The sequence below is a fragment of the Anser brachyrhynchus genome, assembly GCF_964034855.1.
Source record: "Anser brachyrhynchus genome assembly, chromosome: 6".
Taxonomy (NCBI): domain Eukaryota; kingdom Metazoa; phylum Chordata; class Aves; order Anseriformes; family Anatidae; genus Anser; species Anser brachyrhynchus.
In genome coordinates, this window is record NC_137700.1 from 24,986,715 (window position 1) to 25,002,399 (window position 15,685).

The following is a 15,685-nucleotide window of genomic DNA, read 5'->3' on the forward strand; positions in this document are numbered from 1 at the left end:
AGTAATTTCTGAGTGAGTTTTGCAATGAAGCTGGGGCCTTATCAGCCCCTCCCGAGTGCCACAAATTTTACTTTTGCAATTTCACGCCTTTGGTTATTATCACGCTGCTTCGTCCCTGCTCTGCCTCACGCTTTCCCTCCCCCCCTCCTCTGGAGAGAGTACTTAAACTTGTTTTCATTCCCTTATTCTTTATTTTTTTAATGTCCACTCTCTCTGGAGCCAGTAATGTTCTTCCTCTTTTTTCCTCTCCCATTTTCTGTTAATTCTGTGCCATCTGCCTTAGCATCTGTTAAAAATAAAATTTCCCTCACAATGAGAAGCCCTCCCTGCCTTGCCTCCGTCCCCTCCCCCGCAGCCTCAGCCCCCCTATTTTCCTGCCAGGGCCGGGGGACGCCCCTGCTCCCCGTCTCGGGGTACCCCTTCCTCCTCCCCTGCTCCTCTCCCTGCCCAGGCCGGCCCAGCCTGGCCTGGGGTGGCTGCGGGAGGAGAAGGGATGAGGCCTGGGCTGGAAGAAGGAGCCTCGTGCGGCTGCGTTGGCCTCACCCCACCGTGTGTGTGCACGCTGGGCTGGTGCACGTGGGTGTTTCTGAGAGTCCGGGTGGGGTGACGTGGTGAATCAAAGTCTCTCCAGGACCACAAATGGGGGCGCCCTGGGACAGGAGAGGGTCCGGGTGCTGGGTGAGGCGCCAGCTCCCTGCCGGCCGCGCTCAGCGGGTGAAGGCTGTTTCGACCAGATCTGTGGTCAGATGTGGGGTTGGCCGCTGTGGAGCAAGGTGGTTGACATGAGAGTGAAGAAAATTTCCTGGTCCAGAAGAAAGGAGGCTTTGCTGAGTTCTTTCAGAGAGATTTTCTTCTACAGCCAAACTTACCATGAGAAGTGGCCAGGCTCCTGGGATTTCCCACTTCTGTGAAGGTCTTGGCTTTGGCTGGTACATCCCCTGGGCAAGGCTGTATGGAGTAAAAGTAGGTGGAGGCTCCAATACCCATGAAAAGTTTCTTTTGTGATTTTAAGTCTGATGGCTTGGTTCCTACAGCAGGAGACTGGATCCCGCGTGGAGCCTGTGGGACTAGTGCCGGGCTTTGGGAACCACCTCATGTCAATGTCCCCCATCCGAGTCAGGCCAGGGTTTGAGCTGGTACCCGGCTGCTACTGCTGCTCACCCTGGTTCTCTCAGCCCTGAAGACGTGTCCCAGTTTCAGCATCAGGCCCTTCGTCCATTCCGTTGGGGTCTTTGGAGGGTGTTTGGAGCAGCGTTTGGGGAAACTTAGTGCATAACGCACTGCAACAGCATTTACAAAACTGCCAACTGTCCTGCTCCCAAGTCCTTTCCAGAGGCTCTCACTTCCCAGGGCATTCAGCTTCTTCCATCGTCTGGCGCAGAAGAAGCTTTGAAAGCAACATGGCTTAGCATGCCTTCTGCTAGCTCTATCATGAGCTCATGGTCTGTGAGGCAGTGACTCAAGGCTTTCCCAAGGGAAATGCAGGGCCAAGGTGATGGAAGTGGATGCGCGTCACTTGCGCAAGCCCAGCAAGGTGTGCTTCTGTGCTGCCGTGCACGGCTTCGTCCAGCTCTGCATGTTTATATGTGTGTTTGCAATAAGGGCTTGCACGCAGATGTTGGGGGGGACGCGTATGAGCCACCAGGTGTGTCTGTACGTCCAGCTGTAGATGCCTTCAGCAATGAGACGTCTTTGCAGATCCGGATGTGTGCATGTTTCTCTCTGAGCCCACGGGTGGCCGGGAGGTGCACGTGGCAGGGCTGTTGCTCTACGTACGTCTGGCCGCGCCTATGGCAGGTGCGTCAGTGGGAGCGAGCAGGACGTGGCCTCCCGAGGCGGGTGTCTGGGTGCTGGTGGGTACGGGGCAGCGGGGCGCAGGGCCGCTTGCCTCCCCCTGCTCACACCCACCCTGAGCCGGAGGCTGCGAGCAGGCACAGTGCGGGCAGAGGGAGAGCCCGGCGAGCTGACGGGGAGCAAATCCCACCCTCTGTCTGCCCGCAGCGCCTCCATTAACAGCCACACTGAAGGGGCTCAGAAGCAGCGTGATTCTGCTCCGGCACAATAACCGCTGCGGCTTTGATAACAACAAGCCCCCTTAAGCCCTCTTCCTCCCCCCAGCTCCCCTTTTCTCTGCCCTGCTCCCTTTGAGCCCTGCCGACAATAGGCAGGCCTGCTGCAGTGCTCCCCACAGCCCGGGCAGGCACACAAAGCCGCCGAGAGCTTACAGGAATTCTTTGGCAGGCTGCTGGTTGCTGCGGAGAAGAAGAAGGGCCCTTCATACTCGGAAGCTGTCTCATTGCCCCTGGCCCTATTCTCTTCCCGTGTTTGATAGACACTGAGCCACGGTAATCTCTCTCTGCCCCGAGGGGAACAACAGCTTTTGTGAAACAGATTTTTACAAACTGTTTTGACCCCACATCCCCAGCCCCCCCCCCACCCCCCCCTTCCCTCCCCTCAGTTCACTGGCTGTATCAGTGTCACATAATTAAATCAGCTTTCCTGTTTGCCTCTGCTTCCTGCTAATTGTTTGCTCACAGCTAGGATTAGCAAGTCAGGGTTATTTTTCACATATCCTCACACAGGTTTTTCTGCTGCAGGAGGCCACTTCATGCTTCTTGGCCTCCCTACGAGCCTGCTCCTCGTGCACTGGGGACAAGCGGCTCTGTGGGCCTTGGGGATGCAGGGTCTCTGCTGGGCTTCCCCTGAGACTGAAGAGGGGAGAGAATCCGTATCAATATTTTTTTCACCGTCTTCTGCAAGACAGGCTGAGGATTTTCCATAAGGAGAAGTGGTTTGAGAGTGGGGGTGACCCCTCTTGGCACTTGGTGAGCCTGACACCCATTCTGCAGATCAAGTTGCAGCTCAGGGGCCAGTCAGATGAGGAGCTCCTCAAATGGAGGCTTGTGATAATCCCTTTGGGAACTGCTGAGCCACACCATTTTAATGGCATTAGCATGAGGGGTAAGCCTAAAGCAAATACTTGGTGTCACTGTTGCAAGTGCATCTCAGTGTAAGATGTTATCTCCCTTTAGCTGAGCCCACGTAGCCGCTCGGGAGCCCTACTTGCAGCTTGCCCCAGCTGGCAGGCAGCATGAACTAGTGCACCCCACCTTTACACCTCCACTCTGCAATGCGGAGGCTAAAACTGGGTTGCAGAGCTCAGCTAACGGACTGCAAGCAGTTAAGGCACAGTTGCATCATCTTTTAGGAGCCTCGACTTGCATCTTCAAGGCTGACCAAAATGCTTGAAGAAAATATTTTGTTTTGGAAGGAGGAAAATAATTGATTACGTTAATTTGTGCAGAAAGTATCTTTTTGTAGCAAGCACTTGGAAAATGTCAATGATTTTCAGTATGAGGGAGATGAATATGTACAACATCATACTCTCTGCTCTGTCCTGAAAGGCTACTGCTGGTGTGGCCTTGGTTTTTCAGGAGATCAAGTGATTATTGTTTTTTTCCATACAGGGAATTTGTACTGAAATCCCTCAAATATTGAAGAAAGGTTTACATAAATATAAACATTTTTAATACACGTTTTTTTTCCAGGATTCAAAACTTCACTTTTCTTAGTGCTTCCTACAAGTTAATCTTTCACTCCTTGATTGCATGGGCTAGGTGCCTAAAGTAGCTTTAAATATAAATGTCACTATTTTTTTTCCCATTTATTCCATGCTAAACAAATTTTTAGTTAACCACACTAACCAAAAATCTTTGGTTGTATATTTGAGAGCTCTTGGCTAGCTAATCAAGTGGTCCTAAAGATATAACTATTTTTTTCCCTGTGAACCAACATATAATAATAATTGCAATAGATAACAACAACAACAATAATAACAATAGTCTTTTGTCCTCCATAAAATATCTCTAAGTACTTCACTCTGAGAGCTTTACTTGCAAAGAAAACCTTTCCCATGTGTACAGACTTTTTGATTTTTCACCGCAGCTTCTCTCTGCCTCCGGAGTGCTTGGGTGAGTAATGCTGGGCCCTTCATGTTCCCCAGGCGCCCTGAATGGCAGTGCCCAGCCTTTTCTGCTTCACCCTGTTTTCTGCTGGGAGGTCCTGCTGGGAGGTTCCTGCTGTCGGTATTTATATGTCTCTGCTGGTTCAGTAGGGACCCTCTCTCTGCTAGTTTCCAGGTGGGAAAATGGATTTAATAGGAAGGGCTTGAACAGGAAGACAGCTCATACACCAAGCCCTGTGTGATAAAGACAGGTTCCTTTATTTACAAGCTCCCCACGCTGCCCTACACTGGAAGTGTACCACTCAGAAACAGTTTGCAGAAGCGCAGCTGAAACTTTGCTCCTTGTGCACAGAGGAGGCTATGCATTGCCCCCAGCCTCTGGAAAGTATGCTGGGACTCAGGTTCCAGGCTGGCTTTCCAGTCTTCCCCTTCTCTGGCCAGAGCAGAGGATCCTCTCCTGCTCCAGGACCTGGGAACGTGGGTCTGTGCGCATCAGCCACTGAGAAACTCGGCCGCAGTGCCAGGCACCAGAGCCGACCACTCTTCTGACTTGTATGTTGGCCAGGGCCCGGCCCTGGGTAAAGCTCTGCTGTTCTGTTCTTTGTTTAGGTTCCCCCATCCAGCTTTCCTGCTAGTACAGTGTTAGATGGAGCCATGAGTGAATGAATCTGCTTTGGGTGGTTGCTAATTAATTGCCTAATTATTAGGCTGACTGATGGTTTAGTTGATGATTTGGTGGTTGCTGGTAGCTTCATCTTATGGGTAAAAGCATCCTTCATGTGTTTCCCGGGGAGTGGGTTGAATACAGGGATGGGAATCAGGAGTTTCCTGTAGCTCTTCCTTCGCTCTGACTGGGTTTTGTAGCCTGGGGTGAAGCTCCCTGCCTCAGTTTCCCTAGCTGCAGGATGGAAGTAAGCATTCATAGCTCTTTGGGGTGTTATGGGTGTTAATTAGTTCCTTCTTTTTAAGGGTGATTTGAACATGTGAAATGTAATCATCTGACCAAGTAACAAGCTGGTTTTCTGGTTGGCAGGATGGCCAGCTAACTGGTGAGCTACTTAACTAGCTTGGTTAATGACCTGGTGCCATTTACAATGGGATCAAAGTGACGTCAGGACATTCCCTCTCAGCAGCGTGGAGCTACATGTTTTCTTCCTGAGGTAGCAAGGTGTGATAAAGCTTAAACTGTGGCTTAGAGTTCTACTCATTGGATTTAAGTGCTTCCTCGGAAGAGATCTCAGCCGAGGTGAGTGAGGCAGGCCAGCCAAGATCCAGGCCCTGCTGGCAGCGGGCAGCCTGGGCTTCGCCTCCTGCCGAGGAGGATCCCGGGCCTGGAGGCCGAAGGCCTGAGGCGGCCGCTCTCCTTGGTGCTGAAGGAGCTTCTTGGAGCTCTTAGAGCGGGGCCGGAGGGGCCAGCCGTCCTCAGGGCCTGTTCCAGCTTCCCCTTGTCAACCCCTGTTTCCTGCTGCTTATTTTTTTGTCAAACGCTGACCACGCGGCCTCAGAGCTTGTGTTTACTTGGTTGATGCTGTGCATTTATTCAGTCATTTATATCACTGGGGGAAATGTCCTATTAAAGTATGTCGTGTTACTGGTTTCTCTGAGCAGAACAAGCATCCCCCGCACTCTGGATCACAGTGTTGTAAATTAATGAGGACTGGGCTTTATTCAGGAGAACTTTAGCCTGTACCTCTGCTCCCATGAAAAGCTCACTGTTTCCTAAGCAATTCAGACAGATGTTTGCCTAATCTGTTCTTAGAAACCTCCAGTGAAGTCATCCTCCTCTCTCCAGGCAAATCTATGGCAGTACTTACTCCTCTAGCATTCTTCCTAATGTCCAAAGTAAATCTTTAGTTGTTGTTGTTGTTGTTGTTGCAGTCTAAGCCCATGACTTCTTTCATGTATCTGTCAGTGACATGGAAAAAAACACATTCCTTCCCGCTCCCACCTATTAGCAAACTGCTGCCATCTCTCTCCTCAGTCTCTTCTTCAACTACACAATTCCAGTTCTTTTGGTCTCCCCTCCCATCTCATCTTCACAGATGTCTGATCATTTGTTTGCCACTCCTCAGGACTCAAAGGCCTAAGTGAATGTGCATGTTGCCTAAATTGCCCCATATGGAAAGCAGCCCACCAAAGAAGACCTTTCTAGGACAGATTACAGTGGAAAGAGTAATTCATGAGTTTTGCAAAGGACACTGCTATTCATAATCCTGGTGTCTTAGCTGCTTTTTTTCCTGAAAAGCTTGACACACTTGACTCATGGATGTGATTCATCATCACTCCAAGATACTGTTCTGCAAATCTGCTGCCTCCTAAATTGTGTTTGCACAGCCAATTATTCTTGACAGTGTGGTGCCTGGTCTTTTTTCTTTCAGTTTGGACTTTTTTTTTTGTGGGGGCAGTATGCAGTTTTCTTACATTTTGGAAGAAATTTTAGCAGGCTAAGAATGTCTTCTTTCTCATCATTCACAGAATAATAAAGATAGTCACAACAGTATTAAGAGAGCATTTTTTTTTCACATTGCACTTTTTCACTGCTCAATCTGGATGTGCCCAGGAATGGAGCAGGGAGAAAGATGTTTGTCTGTAGGACCTCTGCCTCTTTACTTACAGAACCTGCAATGAGTCAGGGTCCTGCTGGAGAAGAAATGCTCATCTCATCATTATTCAAAGGGGAGTTCCAAAGAGATGTTGGAATTTACTTTGCCCCGGTAATAATTCACTAATTTTTAGGGTCATGTTTTCCATTGCTTCATCCTAAGATGTGGCTCTGATTCAGAGAGGTCACTGCTGAATGTAATGGGAACAGTGGTGCTTGCACAGGCTGGGCTATGTATGCTGAAAATGTAAGGGGGTTCCAAAATGAAGGAGATGCCTTTGGACCTTCATTCCTGAGTGCCTGAGTTTCTTGTCTCTACAGTGGAAATAACGAGTCCCATTTTTGGAAGATAAATGGGTTCAACTGAGAAAAGCAGTTAGCCACTCCTGTGATGAACACCAGAAAAAAGCACAGGAGAAAAAAAGCTACAGTTCAGAATAAGGTCTCAACAGTGAGCATAGTACATAGCACCTAACAGTGAACAAAGAGAAAATAAAATAAGGGCAGAGCCTCTTATTAAGGGAACACCATCCGAAGTCCTAGATTAAAGACCCATTTCCTTGGAAATATAGTTGCATAATTGAATCTTATACCATAATGCAATGTTTGTCTGGGGGCTTTAACACTACAAGGCAGTTTTAATTCTGGCTTTGCATCCTTTTGGTTCCTTGGCTTTGCACTTCAGGCAGGATCTGTTAATGCTGTAGGCAGTGATGTGTGTGTGTGTGTGTGTGTGCGCATGCGTGCATAGTGGAGGAGACACTGCATTTGGTTGCCAGAAAAACTAATTTGGACTCCACTGGAGCTGTGAAATGCTGCTTACACTCTCCTATTAGGGGACTATCTGGGGAATGGGGAAAAGAAGTCTCAGAAAGCCCTGCATGGTTTATTATTTTTCAAATTTTGATAGAAGAAAAGGTGAATTGAAATTTCACCTTTGAAGGACAAAAAAGGGAAAAATGTTTTAATGCTCTTTTCATCCATCTCCCCTTCTCTTCCAGTTCTGGAGCCCGTTTAGAGCTGGTTGGATACATTCACATAGTGCAAATGACCCACCACCAGCGAAAAACTTCTAATTTTCCCTTTTTCCCAGAAATCAGCTCCGCTGTGGGGTCCTGCTGGTAGCTGTGATGATGCGTCACAAGCTTGGTGGAGTCTGTTTCTCACCCATGATAGGAAATGTCTTTGTCTAAATATAGGCTGAGGGAATACGTTTTTCTCATGAGCCCTTTGTTAGCTAAGGGCTAACATGAGTTAGCCCTGATGAGTTTGGACTGGTGGGATCCTCTGTGACACGGTGATGCCTGCTGAAGATACCAGCGTGGTATGGCTGATCTCAGCACTGGGGGAGGTGGGAAGTGAGATGTGAACAAAGTGAAAGTGGGGAGGTGAGGAGAAAGGGGTCAGGGACAAGCTGAGAAAAGAAGATGAAGAATAAAGGGGGCAGAAACACAGCTGATGCGACCCAGGTTGCTAATGACAGTTTTGGCTAGTCTGAATGCTCACCATTGGCACAGGAACCTGCAATCAGGCTTCTCCCTGTTTTCAGCAGGAATGGACAACATGAGCCAAGAAGATCTCTGCACCTTCGGAGCGCCAGAGCAGGAGGGGGGTGGCATATATTGCTGTTCATGTTTCACAGATGCCCATGTGATCTCCCATAATGCCAAGAACAAGTTAAGTCTCCCTAATCTGCTTGCTGGAGTGAACACAAGCATACGTTTGATAGAGGCTGACAGGCGTGACCCTGGCTCTTCCCTGAGAACCAGCCATGTTTGAAAGGCCGGGCCATACCAGGCCAACACAGCCGAGGGAGCCAGAAGTGTGCAGAAATGTTCTTACTTCTTGAAAAGGGGAACTGGCATCCTCCCACAGCCAGATCTCACCAATATCCTAGCTGTATTTTCAACTGTGTGGTCCTTGCAGATGTGTGCACTGGAAGTGACAGTGCAACCACCTGCCTTCATCTTCCCCCAGGTTCTTTCCTCAGCTACATTCACCCAGAAACCATCTGTCCACTGTTTATTCCCTGTGTTAGTTTTATTTGCCTCTGTTTGGTTGGGTTTATAGTAAGTAAATAAGTTGCTTGCCTGTGCAAATAGACATTTAAAAATAGCCTTCATAACGCTCTGAAATGCATGTAGTGAATATTTTTCCTCTTTCACTGTGTATATTGCCTATGCAACACGTAGTAAGAAGTATTGATTCTGGTGATCTGCATGTATCCGTGATGAACAGAGATAGTTGAAAAACTTTAAAGAAAAGCATAAATGACATTGCCACCTTCATGGAAATATTCCCATTTTCCCAACAACTCTATTTGTGAAGTCTGGCCATGTATCATACCACACTGTTGGATGTGCAGGAGGAAGGTCTGTCATTGCTATAGGGTGGTTCCGTCTCCATGCATTTGTATGTTGCAAGAGCTTGTGGTCCCATGTTTTCTTTCCTCCATTGCACTGAAAGAGTTGATCCTAATACATGAACGTGGTGAGATTTGTTCTTTGAAATGAATGTTTCCACTCTACTCATAGAATTTTTGGTGTTCTGTATTCAATCTCAAGGTTGCAGTCAGCATTCAGAATCTTTTGAAGGCCATGGAAATTTTTGTCCTGATCATGTCTGATGTGCTGAGATTAGGTTCTGTGTTTGAACAGGAAGGTCTTTGTTCCACAGTAAGTACCATTTATGACTTCTTCTAGGAAAAATGATACCCCCATGTGGTAATGGAAGCTGTTGGTGAAGATGGCCATTTGGCACCTACAATGTAGAAGTGAGGCTGGACTGTATTTTTTGTGCCTCAGAAAGCTCAGCGCTTTTGTTTTTTTATTTTTCAGTTGGCAGTCAAAGACGTGCTGAGAACATGATTGCCAGGACAAGCTGGAAAGAGAGCAAGGTTTTAAAAACCTCTCAGGGAGATGACTTCTTTTTGTGCCTACAAATATGGCCACTTCCAGTTTTCCATTTGGATCCTAGAGCTGCAAAATGTCATTTGTCCACCAGAGGGCATGTGGGCCATTTTCTCCTTCTGAGCACAAAAAGAGGGAAACAGAAAGGTTTCCAAAGCAAACGGCCTTCCAAAATGGGACCTTGCACTGGCTGCCTCGGCCTTTGCCATTGCATCTGGGATGGCCAAGCGAGATGGCAGCAGTAGGGTTGATGTGACTGCGCCACTATAGCAGAGCCATCTCAGTGTGATGTGGGGTTCTGCCTGCATGAAGAGCTAAATGTAAGTCTTTATGGTGCCATGACTTTATGGTTCCCTAGACTTGCATTTCAGACCCCTGTATGTGTGTACATGCGTATATGCATATGTGACGGAGAGAGGTACACACACGTGCACATGTACACACCCACATTTGCTCACACTGGTATCTGTAGCCACACAGGCCCACTCTATAGCTTGCAAAGTAAATTAGACTTAAATGACTCTTTGGAAACAAAATAAATCAAATAGCATAATAGTACCATCTTTTTATCTCATTTGTTCCCATACAATTAGTAGTTTTACTGCCATGTTGTGACAGGTGACTGTGTTTGACCTTTGCCGCTTGGGTGGTTGGCTGGTGCTCAAACTAATGAAGACCCTTAATGGATTGGCTTTTGTGAGGCTGTGAGCGGTGGGGTTAAAGAGAAAATGGTGCCTTAGACAGAGTCCAGAGAAGATCCTTCAATTAAACCTGAAGTCTATTAGCAAAGAAATATTGAGGAGGTTGAGAGTTAGCAATGATTTAACCAGCAAGTCTTCCTTGTGAGTCGTTAAAATTAAAAAAAAAATTCTCCCTGGTTATTTATTGTTGAGCATGTGCTTGGACTCCCATCCTCTTGGGTGAGAAGTGGGAGCAGAGCCGTTGGCTTGGAGAGACCGGGGCTATAGGGCCATGGTCCCAAGTTTGTTAGCCCCATGGCTCACACACAGCTGCACTTGCCTTGGGCAAAAGAGTGAGAAAAAAAATGAAGCAAGAGCAGGAAGAAATGGAGAGTGATGCTAGGGAAGATAAACCAGATCTCTGGAATAAATAAGACTTTTTGGAACTTAATTGTTTTTCATGATGTAAATAAATTACAGTGAAAGAAAAGGAGAACCAAGTAGCTTCTGGGCAATGAGTCTGAGGGCAGTGCTGAGCTCTGGAGCATGAGTAATAAGCAGGAGCAGAGGGAAGCCATGGGGAGGCTGGTGCAGGACAGGCGGGGACTGGGCAGAGCAGCACAAACGGATCTGACAAGGAGTGGTAGGTGTGGGGAGCCAAGGGACAGCTGAGCCCTGAGAGCACTGGCAGATCCAGGCCTGATTACAGTAAGGGGCCCTGGGGCCATGCTGCTGGGTTGGACACTTCAACAAAAGTCCTGCACGTGGCACGTGCAACCTGCCTGCTGCTCCATGGGTTCTCCTCCTGCCCCCAGCAGCTAATGAGCTGGCTCTTGTCCCTCTCGGTCAGCTTCAATGTCAAAACCTGAGCATTTCCCATTCCTCCCTGGAAGTCTTTCCTTTTGTTTTTAAGACTTGTTTCACTTTCAGGCTGAGCAACATCTCGCAGCAAAGTCTTGAGCAGTGTGCCACTCACTGGTACTTTGGGTGACACATTGTCCCACAGGTGATACAGGTGGGAAGCATCTGATGAGGGAAAGCATGAAGCTGATTGAGTTGGCTTGGGACCTGCCTTCCTACAAGTCTCTTGCCTCCACACGCAGTGTAGTAAACCTCAAAGAATTCAGCATGTTAGCCAGGCAAACAAAGGTCAAGATGGGACAGGTGAGAATAAGGAAATGTGTCCTGGATCCTGACATGCCTCCTTCATGCTGGCCCATGCTGTGGGCTGATTCAGCATCTTGGTGTCTAGCTTTTCTCTTCCCTGCCCTACACCCTTGTAGAAAAACCAGGCAGGGAGAAAACAGCTCCCAGGAAATGTATTGGCTCTGTGCTTCTCCCCTCTGGTTCTGGGGATAGTTTTCTGAATGTGCAGTATTTTTTACAACCTCTTCCTGCCCCTGCTGCTGCTTCTTGGTGCAAATACCTTACCTGATAGAGCAAGTACTTGTATATGAGGTCAAAGCTGAGCTGTCATGCTTGGATGGGAACTGCGCCTGGCACCAGGCTGAACTGGGCACACCCCATTACTGGGATGACGGTATGTCTTACAAGTACCTTTTGGAGGCAAAAAGTGGCAAAAAGTGAAAAGTAAAGAAGACAGCCAAGAAGCCTCAATGGGCAGAAAATTGGACTCTGTAGAGGCTTGCTTTGGCTGTGTCCCAGAGATGTCCGGGCAACAGAGTCATAAGGAACTAGGCCCAAACTACTAGATGTTTACACAGATGTAGCTGGATTTGCCTGGTCTGCGACTTTTTATGGCTTATAGGAAAAGGAGTGGCTTCATGCCACTTCAATTGAGTCATCACACAGCTTTGAAGTGTAGTGCCCAGCTGTTCCTCTTCCTGGGTTCTCCCATGTGAACACTTCAGACAAGACTCAAAAACTCAATGCCCTGCTCCAAAGATCCTGAAGTGCTATGGCAGGCCTTCAGAGCTATGCTCAGGGACTGCCCCAGTCTTCATTTGTCTTCCTTCCTTCCTTCCTTCCTTCCTTCCTTCCTTCCTTCCTTCCTTCCTTCCTTCCTTCCTTCCTTCCTTCCTTCCTTCCTTCCTTCCTTCCTTCCTTCCTTCCTTCCTTCCTTCCTTCCTTCCTTCCTTCCTTCCTTCCTTCCTTCCTTCCTTCCTTCCTTCCTTCCTTCCTTCCTTCCTTCCTTCCTTCCTTCCTTCCTTCCTTCCTTCCTTCCTTCCTTCCTTCCTTCCTTCCTTCCTTCCTTCCTTCCTTCCTTCCTTCCTTCCTCTCTTTCTCTCTTTCTCTCTTTCTTTCTCTCTTTCTCTCTCTTTCTTTCTTTCTCTCTTTCTCTCTCTTTCTCTCTCTCTTTCTCTTTCTTTCTTTCTTTCTTTCTTTCTTTCTTTCTTTCTTTCTTTCTTTCTTTCTTTCTTTCTTTCTTTCTTTTTCTTTCTTTCTTTTCCTTTCTTTCTTTCTCTTTTCCTTTCTTTCTTTCTTTCTCTTTTCCTTTCTTCCTTCCTGTCTGTCTGTCTGTCGGTCGATCTAATCTCTTATTGCTTCTCCATGGAGCAATTCCTTTCACTCAGTCCCTCTGTTTCCCTCTTTTTCTTTTTTCTCACTGTTAGACACGTGCCCCCCCTCTCACCTCCCCCTACTTTGGGGATAATTTAACATGTTACACACTAACTTTCCAGTAATGGCACTCCGGCTTTTTGAAATTCTGCTTCCCTGTTTTATGGCTGGGCCTCTAATGGTTATCTCGCAGCCCTGCCTCTGGCAATCATGTAAGGAATAAATAGAAGCTGACACAGTAATTTACTTAAATCTTCTCCACACTTTTGCAGCATTTTCCTCCAGAGGATACCCCCGAAACAACAATTATTTGAAATGTCACGCGTTCCTGCCCCTAGGCTACCGACAAATGAACATTAAATCTATTAACAACAAAAAAAATTAAATGTTTACTTTTCTGCGAAGGTAAAGGAGAAGCTGGAGAGAGGGAGGGATGTCTCCAATAAATTTCTTCTCAATAATAAAGAGGTGTAGTTAATGTTCTCTCTAAGCAGAGTCAGCTTGCAGCCCACATCTATGAGGACAGAGATGTGATGCCACGGTACTGCCACACAGCCTTGCCAGGGCAGCTCCAATAGTCTCATTTTTCCAGACCAGGGAGCTCATTTGGTATTTTTGCAGATTAAATAAGATGTTTAGTGGGCCAGGAGCTGCCACGAACAAGGTGGTCCCAGCTCTCACCCCACCTAGCTAGTGCATGTTATGGGGACTGGACAGGTGGGAGCAGAAGAGCTACCCCTCAGCAATGGGAGGTGTTTCACAGAAAGGAAAACTGAGTATTTTGGAGCCCTGCCCCAAAATCCTGCAGAAACTCTAAGCTGGAGGTAAGGCCCAGTTCCTCCACTTTTCTGCCCTATGCTCCCACCCGTTTGATGAACCTAGGTAAGCAATACGGAGGGTGGGACAATGAAGGTGGACTCAGCCTTGCACCTGGTTCTGGTGGATGATGGTGGGGACATGGAGAGTCACTAGCTGTGGATGAAAGTTCCCATGGGATATGGGCAGAACAGGGTTAGGACCCAGGCCTAAAGCACCATTTTCTACTTCTGCAGATAGGGAATTTCAGGTCCAGAATGGGTCAGAGGCTCACCAAGATACAGTGACAGAAATGGAAAGAAGGGTCCCAGCTCTACAATGATCACTTCATACTGTCTTGAAAACACTGTCCCAGTGTTTGAACTTTACAACTATCTTCCCTGTCCATGGATTCACAGTAAGAGTCCCTTGGGATCCGTTGTGTTTATAGAGCCAGGAATCCAGCCCTTTGACTTTGACATGTCACAAAACATGTCTTTTGTGAATGAACTTGTAAAGGAAAGTTTGTCAATGGATGTTGAATGCTGTTCCGCAGATAACTAGAAAGGAGTAGAAAACTCTGCTCCTCTCGTCTTTTTTTTTCCCTTCTTTTCAGCACAAGAAGCTTGGGTGTAAACCTCAGTCACCTTGAAGAGAGCATTACCTCTTACATGCCATATGAACCAATCATCAATATGGAGTGTGAACAGAGACCTGTTATCTACCTCTTGAAGCAGGACGTACGGACATCTGACCAAGTCTCCCTCTCCTGTTGCTTTCTGCAAAATGACCAGGTACTTTAAACTTTGCTGTCACCATGATCACCATGATTCTCCTTATCAATGGGCAAGTATGCCCTGAATATGGTGTGTTTTTTTTTTTAAATTTAATTTAATTTTATTTTATTTATTGATTTTACCCCAATAGGCTGTGCACCCCCTTTATGCACTGGTTGTGACCCTCAGAGGCAGACAGTGGAGGAGACATCCAGTAAACCTGCTGCATTCAAGTGTTAGCAGAGCTTACTGTCCCAGTCCTAGTCCCCTTCACTGCTGATCTGTGTAAATGATGCCAGTCTATCTGCTAAGGTGGTTGGTGATACAGAGAGGCTCAGTCAGGCATCTGGAATGCCAGGCTACTTTTGAACTGATCTGTGGGAGATAGTGCTCCCAGGTAGTGACCCAGGACGGTGTCTGCTTGGGAGAAGGCTGTGCGAGGTAACTCCTGGAGTTGTGCTACACAGGCCTGTGCCTAGTTTATACCGCCAGAGCATTCAGAACTGAGACAGGGCTTCTGAGTCCCATGGTTCCCCTTGACTTTTTGTTGCTACCTGCTGTGATTCTTTAAAGAACACGGGGAAAGATCCAGGTGTGTGATATGTGTGTGTCTGGAAAGGGTAAACTTTTTTCTCTACCAACAATCCTGTTGACAACCAAGGGTGTTGTAGAAGAGGAAACTATCTCTTCCAAGGAATCAGACTTAGCTTTGGAGAAACAGCTGTTTGGGGCTGTTCTCTGGCCTGCTACAAATGCCTTGCCTGTTGTCTCGTACTGCTGTGACTCCACATGGAGAATTTGTCCTTTCTCATCTGGAGAGAGAGGCTTGTGGGGCTTTTCTGGATGTTTCCCATTTACTTTCCAAAACTGTCTATCCTTCTGATGGAAAGGGTTGTCTTCTTCCCCACTTCAGTGTCTGAGGATTAAACAATGCATGAAGGACAAGGTAGATGTGTCACATCCATGATCAGACAGCTCCACAACATATATATTCCATATGGGAAACCGCAGAGCTAATGATGTACAGAGCACAGGCCTCTGACTTGGCCTTAACAAAGACTTCTTCAAGGTGTGTTATAGATTATGGAGAATATACTACAAATGAAATCCATCTCAGTATTGCAACAAATTTATTTAAATAGTTCCACTGCCAGCCAGAAGTCTAAGCATGTTTATGAGTTATCCTAACGCCTATAAACACAGTTATGTGGCCTAATATATTGGGATGGACTCTTGGCTAGTATATATATACCAATTTAGATTATTGTCTCCCGTCATAAATTGCAAGACTTCAAATGACCATTTTCCAATAGCTAAATAAAAAAAAAAAAGTAAAAAAAAAAAAAGTAAAAATAAAAAAAAAAGTGGGAAATTGGGAAGAGGGTTCACCAAACTACTTTGCATTAAGCTTTATTAAACTTCTTCCTGTAATGTCTCCA

The 15,685-nt window shown here is 47.0% G+C and overlaps 1 long non-coding RNA gene across 1 annotated transcript in view; it reads left to right on the forward strand.

Moving 5' to 3' along the window:
• The window catches only part of LOC308197007, a 318,880-nt gene that overhangs the window by 259,641 nt on the left and 43,554 nt on the right, over positions 1-15,685 (forward strand). Inside the window, exon 7 of the long non-coding RNA XR_013952526.1 lies at positions 14,087-14,264. This is a non-coding gene — a long non-coding RNA (uncharacterized lncRNA). The remainder of the gene's footprint in view (positions 1-14,086; positions 14,265-15,685) is intronic.